Source organism: Hemitrygon akajei, chromosome 12 (assembly GCF_048418815.1).
Source record: "Hemitrygon akajei chromosome 12, sHemAka1.3, whole genome shotgun sequence".
NCBI lineage: Eukaryota > Metazoa > Chordata > Chondrichthyes > Myliobatiformes > Dasyatidae > Hemitrygon > Hemitrygon akajei.
In genome coordinates this window covers 32,208,348-32,221,821 of record NC_133135.1, presented here as the reverse complement: position 1 = coordinate 32,221,821, position 13,474 = coordinate 32,208,348, and the positions used below count along the sequence as shown (strand labels likewise).

Sequence of the window (13,474 nt, the reverse complement as noted above, 5' to 3'; positions counted from 1 at the left end):
AAAATATATACTACATACCAAGACAAACGTTTGACTAACTGACGCTAAATAATACTTGATGTACTTGTTCCGACTTACGTACAAATCTGACTTAAAGACGGATTCAGGAACGGAACTCGTAAGTAACCCAGAGACTGCCTGTACTCTCTGCACAGGATTTCTTCCCCACTTTCACTTTCTACCCATGTCATTAGTACCAATGTGCACCACAACATCCGGCTGCCCACCCTCTGCCTTGGGAATACTCTGCAGCCACTCTGAGACATTCTGGACCCCTACACCTGGGAGGCCGCACACCATTCTGGTGTCTCTTTCTTGGCCACAGTATCTTCTGTTCATTCCCCCTAACTATTGTGTCTCCTATCATTATCGCACTTCCTGACTTTACCCTTCCCTGCTTAGCCCCAGAGCTGGCCACAGTGCCACTGGCCTGACTGATGCTACTATGCCCTGATAGGACATTCCCCTACCAGTACTCAAAGAGGTATACTTGTTGCTGAGGGGAATGGCTCCAGGGGAACCCTGCACTAATTGCCTATTCCCTTAATCCCCTTGGTGGTCACCCATCTACTATCTGAAGACTGCACTGTGTATGACCACCTCAGTAAATGTTTCATCCAAGAGGTTTTCCACCTCCCACGTGGTCCTGAATATATCCAGCTCCAGCTCCTTAACCTTGTCAGTCAGGAGCTAAAGTTGGGTGCAATACCTATAGATGTATTCAGGTACCCTGAAATCCCACATCTGAGGAGTGGATCATTCCATCTCCTTAACCATCCGGCCTATACTGACTAAGGATTTACAGACTGTAAAAAAAAAAGTTTATCTGATCTTACTTGTGCCTTCTCTCTGAAATAAGAGTTTCACATTCACCTCATTTGCTCTCAGCGAAGACTGCTGAGCCAAAGCCTAAGGACTAACACTGGCCTACTCACACAATGACTGCTCCCAGGATGGCCACAATACAATTATATAAACGTATACTGAGAAAGCCAGTCAAATATTCTGACTCAGACACACCAAATCTATTGTTCAGACAGTATTATACTTTTGCCAGCCAATTTATATCCCTGCTTGGTTTTCAGCCTCTTTTCTTCAGCTCTAGACCTCCTGTTACAACATACCAGCAAAGAACAATCAAAACTGCTTTCAGAATAAAATCACATGATAAATTAATATGTCCTTATACTTGCTTCTGAGACCTGCACTATCTAGTGCAGGCATGTTAAGACTGTGGAAAAATACCACTAACACTGTCTCTAAAATCCTCCAACATTCACAGGTGTTATGAATGAAACATCACGTGCATCCTCTCCCAGGCTGACAATCCCAGCATAGAGACTCTAGCTAGCCTCAGCTGGTGGTTGCAGTGGCTGCGTCATTCGCATGCTTAACACTAGGCTCCTAAAATAGACATTTTATTGCGAGATCTGTCATGAAAAAAAATTATCAGGTGGACAGAGTGAAAGATTCAAGCATGTTCAAAGTTTCCTTGAAGTAGTACAACATTCCCATGTACTCCAGAGAACTTGTAACCCTTAATCATTCAAAAAAGAGGTGAAGTTTCATTTGGGATGATACTGGCAACATTGGATGGGAATACCCAAAAATATGGCAGAAGTGTAGAAGAAGCACACAATCTCCCAAACTATCCATCTATCTACCCCATTAGCTACTCCCTCCCATCTGTGGGGAAAAAAAAATATTAAGGTTCCCAGTGTGGCATCATCAGCCATCTTAGAACCAGACCATCCTTGATCCCAAGGGACTTCCTAAGAAGAAGATAAATCTGTCAATAGGTATTTGTCCAGTATATTCCTCAAATCAGTGACAAACTGAAGATTTGCAGTGAAATAGTAATTTAAAGCTCATACAAATACAGGTCATTCTAGCACAATTAAATTTCATGCAAATTGAACAGTTCCCATGATTGTCAACCATCGAAGGAAGCCAAGTCTAACTGGAACACCCTATTTTCCAGCAGAAAATCTCAAGTATTGCTCACAGGGTTGTGTCCTGAGTCCTCTCCTCTACTCCCTTTACACCCACTACTGTGTGCCATACACAGCTCCAATCTGCTGATCAAATTTGCAGATGACATGACATTGATCGCTTAGTTTTAGCGGTGACAAGACAGCCTGCAGAGGAGAGGTTGATACCTTGACACAGTGGTGCCAAGATAACAACCCCTCCCTCAATGTCCAAAAAAAACAAAACAGCTGATCGTAGATTACAGGAGGAATGGAGACAGGCTCACCCAAGCAATATCAATGGGACTGCAGCTGAGACAGTTTCAAGTTCCTCAGTATACACATCACTGAAGATCTCACCTGGACTGTACACACTGGCTGTGTGGCAAAAACAGCACAACAGCATCTTTTCCACCTTAGGCGACTGAAGAAGTTCGGAATGAGCCCCCAAATCCTCAAGACCTTCTACAGGGGCACCATCGAGAGCATCCTGACTAGCTGTATCACCGCCTCGTACAGGAACTGCACCAACCTTGACCGCTGGGCACTGCAGAGAGTGGCTACAGACAGCCCAGCACATCAGTGGATGTGAATTTCCCTCCATTGAGGATATTTTCAGCAGCAGGTTTGTAAAGTAGTCCTGGACGATCACCCCAACCATAAACTGTTTCAGCTGCTTCCGTCTGTCAAACGGTACTGCAGCATTAAAGCCAGGACCAACTGGATACGGAACAGCTTCTTTCTGGAAGCCCATTAGACTTATAAATTCACATGTCTGTGCATTGCAACAAAGTCATAATGCAAAGATTTTTACTTCCTCACGTTGTGGGACAGATGTAAGATTTAAATACTGTAAATTCACAAATTCACAATTCCAAAGACCCAATCTTGTAAGCATTGAACTGGGCAATAAATAATGGAAACCAAAAATAATTCTAAGTACTTTTTAATCCAACAAAGGATACTTTCAACATTGTTCTGCACCTTTCTTTTTACATTTGACATATCTTGCATAATCCTGTCACAAATAACAACTTCTTTAAATTACTAAACAGCAATGATAAATACAGATTTATACACACTGAACAACAAGTTCCAAAACAATAGAAATCATAAAACCAAAGGAAATTAAATTTGATTCTTTGAAGCTAATCTCTCAACTAGTTGGAGTTTCATATCAGTATAAAGTAATTTGCATCATGAACAATCAAAATTCAGATCAGATGTCAAGCCTCAGACTGTTCTGGGCAATTAAATGGTGTCAGATACAGTGAAAGAGTGCATGCCGATGTAGTATTGACTGGTTGAAACTGGATAAATAGTAATCCATTTTGTAGTCCTATAAAACCCAGCCTAACACCAAACTGTATTAAGCCTTCCCTAGTTCTGTGCCCTTGCATGGATTTTTATGCAAGAAATTTTATCTCCCTTTAACATCATTAGAACATAGAACAGTACAGTACAGACACTTCAGCCCACCACATTATACTGACCATTTACTGTACAGTCGGGGATTGGTTCCGAGACCCCCCGTGGATACCAAAAAATCTCGTTTGCTCAAGTCCCTTATTTAATCTGTCTTATTGCAGTGGTCTTTAGGACCCAACGGAATCCCAGACTTTATTTAACGTGGTTCAGTGCAGTGGACATTAGGACCCGGCGACATAGCTCTGAATCCGCAGTGTTTCTGTTCATGAAAATAATCACTATCATGATTGAAAATAAGGTGGAAGTAATAAAGCGATCGGAAAGAGGTGAAACGCCATCGGTCATTGAAAAAGCATTAGGCTACAGTCGGTCAATGATCGGGACAATTTTAATGGAGCATGTGAAAGGCCCTGCCCCAATGAAAGCTACAATTATTATTGAGCAACGCAGTGGTTTAATTATTGAAATACGCATGTTTCTTAAGTGTTTTATATGCATAGAAAGGTAAAATATGTATACATACTAAGAAAGACATTTGACTAACTGACGCTAAATAATACCAGATGTACCTGTTCCGACTTCAAATCCAACTTAAAGACGGACTCAGGAATGGAACTCATTCATAAGCCGGGGACTGCCTGTACTTTTAAGTCATCTCTAGATTACTTATAATACCTAATACAATGTAAATGCTATGTAAATAGTTGTTATACTGTATTGTTTAGGGAATAATGACAAGAAAAAAAATAGTCTGTATATACTCAAACAACGAATGCTGGAGAGAGAACTTCCGGGTTTTCCCGATCCGCGGTTGGTTGAATCCGCGCATGCAGAACCCATGGATAAGGAGGACTATGATCTATTTGAAGATCAACCTAACCCTTCACTCCCACATAGTACTTCATCTTTCTTTCATCCATGTGCTTATCTAAAAAGTCTCTGTAATGCCCCTAATGTATCTGCCTCTACCCCTGGCAGAACCTTTCACGCATCCACCCATCTCTCCCTCTGATATCTCCCCTATACTTTCCTTCAATCATCCTTGTATTAGCCATTTCCACTCTAGGGAAAAATCTCCGGCTGTCCACTCCATTTATGCCTTTTATCACCTTCTAGACTTCTATCAAGTTACCTCCATCCTTCACTCCAAAGAGAAAAGCCCTAGCTCACTCAACTTATTCTCATAAGACATGCTCTTTAATCCTGGTAAATCTCCTCTGTGCCCTCGCTAAAGCTTCCACATTCTTCTTATAATGAGATGACCAGAAATGAACACAATATTCCAAGTATGGCCTAACCAGAGACTTATAGAGCTGCAACATTACTCTTGAACTTGAACTCAATCTCCTGACTAATGAAGTTCAACACATCATATACCTTTTTAACCAACCTATCAACTTGCACAGCACACTTGAGTGATCTATGGATATGGAAAGGAAGAACCCTCTGTTCTCAACACTGCTAAGAATCTTGCCACTAACCCTGTATTCTGTCTTCAAATTCGACCATCCAAAATTTATAATTGCACACTTTTTCAAGTGAATATCATCTACCACTTCTCAGCACAGCTCTACATCCCATCAATGTCCTGTTATAACCTATGACAACCTTCTAAACAACCACAACACCATCAACCTTCATGTCATCTGCAAATTTCCAGTGTAAGTGACTTCCGGCAGGTGAATAATAAAACAAGGATAGCAACTAAATACTTTAATTACACTTTTTCTGGCAAATGATCATTGCAAGTAAGTATGTAACTTCCCTTTGGACTTGGAGGCCAGATACTCCTTATATTCGTTAATGTCCCACTCTGGCAAATACTGAAGTATTAATTAAGACCCCCCCCCCCCAACAACCTCCTCTGACACCATGAACACATTTTCTCTTCTGATCTATCTATCCCTAATCTGTCCTACTCTCACTCTAATCATCCCTCCTGTTCTTCACATATACCAAGGCCTTCTCATGCGAGCTTCTAGCTCTCTCCTAAATCCCATCTTAAACTCCTACCTTGAAACTCTCAAGGGCCCTGTTTAATCCTTACTTCTAACTTCCTCTTGACAAGATGTTCCACATCTGTTGCCCACCATGGTTCATTCAACCTACCATCCTTTCCCTGCCTCAAAGAGACACCATTGAGCACATCTACTCAGAGCACTGTCACAGGAAAGACGTATCCATCATCAAGGACATGCAGGTCATGCTCTCTTATCATGGCTGCTATCAGGAAAAAAAAGGTACAGGAGACTCAGGAGCCACGCCACCAGGCTCTGGAACAGTTATTACCCCTCAACCATTAGCTCTTGAACCAAAGGGGATAACTTCACTCATTCTACTTCACTTTCAAGGACTCTTCATCTCAACTTCTCATATTTACACAATGTTATCTTTTGCACATTTGTTGTTTGTTCATCTTGTTAGGTGTGGCCTTTCATTAATTCAATTGTGCTCATTTTACTGTGTATGCCCACAATAAAATGAATCTTAGGGCTGTATATGGTGACAGACAGTACTGTGCAAAGGTCTTGGGTACAGGTTTTTTATATGGTTTCAGATGCCCTAATCTCAACATTAGATGCTGTCTGGGATTACCTGGAGACAGAAACAAGAGAGACAGCCAAGTCTGCAGAAGAAGCTTGGAACAACCTACCAGCTGATTTTCTTACAAAACTGCACAACAGAGAACTTAAGAAAATTGACGATTTAAAAGGCAGAGGGTGGTCACACCAAATATTGATCTATTTAGTTTTTTTTTTACTGTTTATTGCTCTTTATAGTATTTTTGATATTTACAAAGCTTTCATTTCATTATTTTTGAAAGCATCTTCCCTTTACAGAATTTTTCCATATGTGCCCAAGACATTTGATCAGGACTGTATGTACTTTTGATAACAAATGTATTGTGAAATTTGATTAGTCCTCCTCGAGTTCAAGTGTAACCCATCCCTTTTGTATAGGTCAAACCTGCCCCGGTAGAGCTCCCAGTGATAGACAAATCTGAAACTTGGTGTCTACACCAATTCCTCGGACACACATTCACCTGATAAATTATCCTACTCTTACCCTCACTGGTGTGTGGGAATCTAGAGATCCACAAATTACTACCCTTGAGATCCTGCTTTTCAGCTTACCTAGCCCCCCTTTATATTCACTCTTCAGGACTTCATGCCTTTTCCTACCCATGTCGCTGGTACCAATAAGTACCACAACTCCAGCCTGCTTCCTCTCCTCCTTAGGAATGCTGGGAACCCAGTCTGAAACATCCCTTACCCTGGCACCTGGGAGGCAACATGCCTTCCAGTAATCTCTTTCACATCCAGAGAATCTCCTGTCTGTTCCTCAACTATTAAATCCTCTATTACCACTGCTCCCCCCTCTTCTCATGCCTTTTCTTCAAAGCCACGGAGCCAGACTCAGTACCAGAGACCTGAACACCGTGGCTTTCCCATGGAAGGTAATTCCACAACCCCTCCCCTCCCAACAGTATTCAAAGAGCTGTAACTATCATGGAAGGGAACAGCCAGATGGGTACAGTGCACTATCCACTTACTCTTTCCCTCTCCAGACAGTCATAAAACTACCTACCTCCTGCAATATGATACGACTACCTCGCCATAGCTCTGATCTATCATCTCGTTTTCCCAAATGAGCTGAAGCTCCAGTTCCCTAACAGAGTCTGTAAGGTGCTGCACCCAGATTGACTTCTCACAGATGTAGCAATCAGGATGACTAGAGGTCTCCCAGATCTCCCACATCTTGCATGAGGGTCTCTTGTATAAGTTACTTTTAAAATAATAATTTAGATTCATTCAGAAGTATTTTTGATAGATTCTCTGATATTCTGTTTCAATACAAACAGCAAAGTTCAAATTTTATTTTTGTTTTTTTAAAAATCATACCAGACAGCAGAAATATATCTGCAAAGCATCTTCTTCAAGCCACCTTCCCCTTTCCTCTCAAGGTCTGATAAGATGCTTCAGGCACCTTGGAGCTTGTATCAGTAATAAAACTTAAATGATTCCAAAGGTGTGAGAATTATATACTTATAATTTAAATTGCAGAAGTAGATTATAATAACTGGCAGCTTTACTACCAGGTGAACGGTCTCTAAAGTCTGAAATGCAGCATTCTGAGTAACTGACTGCAGCAGGCTTTAATTGATGATAACTTTATTTTAGGGACACTGCTTCAACCATGATCAAACGAACCGGATGTTAAAGCACTAATTATGCAATTGGTCACACTGATGCAAGAGACTTACGCATGCATTTTCCTACTGAGAGCACTGATACGAATTAACTACGTCCTATAACTGAATTGACCGTTGGCATCAGAGTATAAATAGTATGAGAGAACACAGGGGCTCTTGCCACGTCAGTCAGTAAAGGGAGGAATATAGTTTTTCTCCCTCCTTCCTACAAAACAATAAATCAATTGCAAATTAATGAGGTCTGGGCTGCAGTGAATGCCCCCACTGCCTCTGTACACACTCTCATGACTCGTACAGCCTTAAGAATTGGACACTGACTCAGCACAATCACCATAAGAGAGCTGTCTGCAAACATCGCGTCCTTCCAAAAACCTGGTCCCGGGGAAGAAGCGCCAAGTTAACAGCCGGCGGAAAATGCACAACCATTTTTCAGAGCCGAGATGAGCCGGCGAGCGGTTGTCATGGAGCCGGCCGCTGGGGACACATCGACTCCCTCGCTCCCCCTTGCCCCACGGCAGACGCTCGCACACAAACTCAGCCCGGACTCGACAAGAAGATCGACTTGTCACTTACCTGAAAACTCCGACTGCTAGAAGTTCCGCCATCTTCTATGTCCCACAGCACTGCGGTACCGACGACACCCACAAGCCATCACAGCGTCGCCATACCGGAAAGGTCAAGTGGCCCCTCCGCCGCCGGCGCCACGTTGTTAAGGTCAAAGTCAGCTGTTTTTAAAAAGTGGCCAGTTTCACTTATTTAACTAAGTCTACAATCCAAGTAACAGAAACCGAGACAGTACAGGAATTAGCTCTACTTTAGCCTCTGAAGGAATTAAACTAAACCCTGAAGCACTGTTTTAAATTGGTCGTGGCTTACTCAAGTAGCAATTTGCTGTCTTTAATTGGTATTTCTTCAGCTAGAAGGTCTCAATTCTAAAATGTGATCTTCAAGGAATAATATTTATGACATTCAAATAGAACCCTCTAGGCACTTGCTTGTGCAGCTGTAAATCATTCTCATTGATGAAATGAGTAATACACTGAAACATTGCTTTAGGTCAGCAATGCCTATGTAATAGTTCCACTACTATTTTTTCCTGATACTTTTTTTCTCAACTGCAAAAGAAAACTTACTTTGCCTAGTGCGATCTGATTTGTACAACAGTCTTCCAATAATTACTTTACATAGGAATGTGCTTGGCTGCTTTAGAAAGCTGACAGTTCAGATTCAGATTCATGTATTTATCACATGTATATCAAAACGTACAGTGAAATGTGTCATTTGTGTTAATGACCAAAACAACCTATGAAGGTGCTGGGGCAACCCACAAGTGTCACCACAGATTCGAGCGCCAACAAAGCATGCCCATTATGTTCAACAGAACAACAAAAGCAACAACACCAAAACAACGGCAACACGAGTGAATCTGCAGATGCTGGAAATAAATAAAAACACAAAATGCTGGCAGAACTCAGCAAGCCAGACAGCATCTATGGAAGGAGGTAGTGATGATGTTTCGGGCTGAAACCCTTCATCAGGAGTGAAGTAACATGGGATGGTCGAGGGGGGATAGGAAGTGGGGGGAGGGATGAAGTAGAGAGCTGGGAAGTGATAAGCTGAAAGGAAATGGGCTAGGGAGAAGGTGGAGAATTATGGGAAATAAAAGAGAAAGAAAGGTAGGGCTGGGGGGAGATTATACTGAGGGGAGAGAAAGAGAACCAGACTAAAATTATAGGTAGGGATGGGGTAAGGGCGGGGGGGGGGGCAGGGGTATCAGCGGAGGTCTGTGAGTTGGATGTTCATGCCGGCAGGTAGGAGGCTACCTAGGCGGGAGATAAGGTATTGCTCCATCAACCTGCGTGTGGCCTCATCTTGACGGTAGAGGAGGCCATGGACAGACATATCGGAGTGGGAGTGGTCTGTGGAATTGAAGTGTGTGGCCACAGGGAGATCCCGCCACTGCTGGAGGACTGAATGCTGGTGTTTGGCAAAACAGCACCAAAACAAGCTCCTTTCCTCCATCCCACCCACGCACACTTAGAGACAGACCACCACAAGTCCTCGACTGCAGATTCTCATACTCGTAGATGATGGCCTAGACTTGCAGATATAAAACCTTGTCTTCCAGACTGATTGACTTAAGACTTCAATCTTTGGGCCTCGGTTTCCAGACTCACCAACTTCGGTCTTCAGTCTCCAGCATTGACCCCAGGACTCGCCAACCCCAGACTTTGAACTCAAGGCTTCAAACTCCAGGCAAATACAGACCTCCAACCCCAGGACTCAGTGACCTGGGGGCGGGGGGGGGGGGATGTAATATGTGACATGAATATAAAGAAGAACCAGCCAATGATTGGGTACAACTGCTGCAGAACAAAGATGTAAGTAGTAGCACAGAGGCAAAATTCAAAAGGGTGAAGAATGCAAATTGAGGGTGTTTTATTTAAATACACATTGTATCTGGAATAAGATGGACAAACTCATAGTGCAATTAGAGATTGGTCAGTATGACATTGTCAGACATCCCACCTTTCCCAGAAGTTCCGGGAGTCTCATATTGATAGCGGCTCCCTGATGTCCACAAATTATATACAATATCCAGGAAATCAATTTTTTTGAGAGGGTGAGCAAGAGTGAGAGGGAGCACCCTGATTGGTCTCTCTTCATGCTAGGTAGACCTATCAGTTTTCTCTGTGGGCAGGCTTCACAGTCGACCTCTCTCTCTCTTTCATTGTCCATTAGTTCAGTTTAGAGTCCTGCTGCGCCATGGCAGAGTGTTCCAAAAAAAGAAAATATAAAATGTACTTCACCCCGGACTACACTAAAGTGTACCCCTGCCTAATAGGGGTTGAAAATAATGACAGTGTTGCTCGCTGCACTGTTTGCAACAGTGACTTTTCTATTGCCCATGATGGGTTATATGACTGTAAAAGACGTATTGAGGTGAGTTTAACAGGTGTTATTCGTTCATTAGCATAGCTGACGTTATTTAAACTAGCTGGCTAGCTGCTAAGGAGCTACTCTATTGATGTCCTACGTGATGAGGCCAAACTCCCTGTAGACTTGCTTAAAGTTGTAATAGAATAAAAAAAAGACTCCATGATAATATAAGTACAAATTTTAATGTTACATTTTCTGCATATACCCAACTTGGTTTACAGATTAGAGAAAATCTATAAACAAACGATTATATACACCCTTGGGAGGTTGACTGGGGGGTGGCAAAATATGGGGTTGTGGAGGGCGGGGGTGCTACCTCCCTGAAATGGTGGTGCTACCTCCCTGAAATGAGTTTTTGCAGGATGGGATATCTGCATTGTGGGCATCACTGAGTCATGGTTGAAAAAAAGGTCGTAGTTGAGCTTTTAACATCAAAGGATATACTTCGTATCAAAAAGACAGGCAGGATGGCAGGGCTAGGCAACTGTGGCTGACAAGGTAAGTTAAGGGCTGCATAAAAGCCGAGAAAAGGTGGTGGTGTGACTTTACTGGTAAGAGATGGAATTACATCTTTAGAAAGAGGTGACGTAGGGTCAGAGAATGCCAAATCTTTGTCGGTGGAGTTAAGAAACTGTAAGGGTAAAAAAAAACATTATGGGAATCATATATAGGCCTCCAAATATTAGCCAAGATGTAGGGTTGAGATTAGAAAGGGAGCAGGAAAGGGCATGTAATAAGGGTAATGTCACAATTGTAATGGAGGACTTCAATATGCAAGGGCAATGGGAAAATCAGGTTGGTGTCAGATTGTAAGAGAGGGAATTTGTTGAATGCCTATGAGATAGTTTTTTAGAGCAGCTTGTGCTTGAGCCTACTCAGGGAAAGGCTACCTTAGATTGAGTGTTGTGTAATAACCCAGATTTTATTGGGAAGCTTTATGTAAAGGAACCCTTAAGAGGCAGATATCATAATATGATTGAATTCATACTGCAATTTGAGAGGGAGTAACATGAATCACATGTATCAGTATCACAATGGAATAAAGGAAATTACAGAGGCATGAGAGAGGAGCTTGCCCAGATGGATTACTGGTGGGGATGACGGCAGAGCAGAGGTGGCTGAAGTTTCTAGGAATAGTTCACAAGGCGCAGGATAGATATGTCCCTCTGAAGAACAAGTTCTCAAATGGCAGGGCGAGGCAACTGGCTGACAAGAGAAGTTAAGGACTGCATAAAAGCCAAGGAAAGGGCATATAAGGTAGCAAAAGTGAGTGGGAAGTTGAGTGGGATGATTGGGGAGCTTTTAAAATCCAACAAAAGGCAACTAAAAAGCAAAAAGAAAGGGAAAGATGAAATATGAAGGAAATCCAGCCGATTATATAAAGCACAATACCAAATGTCTTTCAGTTATATAAAGAGTAAAAAGGTGAGAGCTGAGATTTAACCACTGGAAAATGATGCTGGTGAGATAGTAATGGGGGACAAAGAAATAGCAGATGAACTTACTAAGTACTTTGCTTCAGTCTTTACTGTAGAAGACATTAGCTGTATGCCAGAGTTTCGTGGGTGCCAGGGAGCAGGAGAGAGTGCCATTGCTATTACAAAGGGAAAAGTGCTAGGCAAACTCAAAGGTCTTAAGGTGGATAAGTCACCTGGACCAGATGGACTACATCCTAGGCAATCTTCACCTAACCTAAGCTAACAACCCAAAGAGTGTCTAATATTGACTCTGCTGAGGATTAGTCAGGAACACACACAAATCCGCTTCATAAATGGCAGAAGAAACACATCACCTCCTGAACTACCCATACACTGGTCTGTCAAAGCACCTCCTGAACCACCTATGACAAGAGTCTGCCGGTCCTACATTAACCCATCAGCCACCTCAGGATCCATAGAACTGGAATGAATCAAATCTTCCTCAACCCCAAGGAACTGCCTTTGAAGAAGGTGAAAATGAAAATTCTAACCAGTTTCATAAAATTGAAAATCTTCAGCCTGATTAGCACAGAAAGAATTATTGATAATACATGTTTTACAGGGACTCGGGAAAAATGAAGTCTCAATTTTCATTTAGCAATTTTCCTCTCAACTTTGCCCTTAGATATAATAATCCCTCTCTGTTCATTCTCTATCAATAGCAAGGACCAAAGTAGGAAATTAATTAATGCTTCCATTGATGACGAAACAGTTATATCCAAAGTTCGCATTATTTTATATTTTTCAGTTGCAGAACTTTAACCCTTTTCACACTAGCATGGGTGTATAAAAACAAAGTAAATGCTAAACAGAAATATAATTTTATCAGGAGCAATAGAAGCCAAGAGATAAAGTGTTAAAACAACTTCTTCCCAGTCATCATTGATTTAGCATTGAGTTTTTTTTGATGAAATATCAAGGATGTGAAACTATTGTCCATTACCAATGCTGAAGCAAAGATTTACTTGCAGAGATATATTCTCAGCTAAAACAGAATTGCATTTATTTGATCAATATTTCACATCCAAGGGAGAGAACCTGGTCTTCTTATGATACTGTCCTTACATGCTCCGCAATGGTTAGAGTTTAGCATTGTTACACATGCTAGAGGTAAACTCATTACAACTTCATCAATGTACAATAGTTTAGGTATCATTTATATACCAAGCTGGGGTAGCATATCTCTCTCTCTCTCTCTCTCCCTCTCCCTCCCTCCTCATTCTATGCCTGTCCATTGAGAGGCACTTAAATATTCTGGCATAAGAGCGTAAGCTGTTTGGTCCATCAAGCCCACTCTGCCATTCCATCATGGCTGATTTATTCTCCAACTGAACTGCATTCTGTAGAGGTATCTCAGTTTGCAAGATAATATTGTGTTTCTGGTTCCCTTGGTCTGCATTATCTCCCTTCATTACCAGAATAACATGATGGTCATAAAAAAAATA

At 41.9% G+C, this 13,474-nt stretch overlaps 1 protein-coding gene across 2 annotated transcripts in view; it reads right to left on the bottom strand.

Annotated features, from left to right (window-relative positions):
- Positions 1–8,298, bottom strand: part of LOC140736852 (MAP kinase-interacting serine/threonine-protein kinase 1-like) — a 73,092-nt gene extending 64,794 nt beyond the window's left edge. The window contains exon 1 of one of the 2 annotated variants that reach the window (XM_073062846.1): positions 8,185–8,298. The gene's annotated coding sequence lies outside the window, so the exon portion shown is untranslated. The remainder of the gene's footprint in view (positions 1–8,184) is intronic. The other variant, XM_073062847.1, reaches the window with a different exon arrangement.
- Between the last annotated feature and the right edge of the window lie 5,176 nt (positions 8,299–13,474).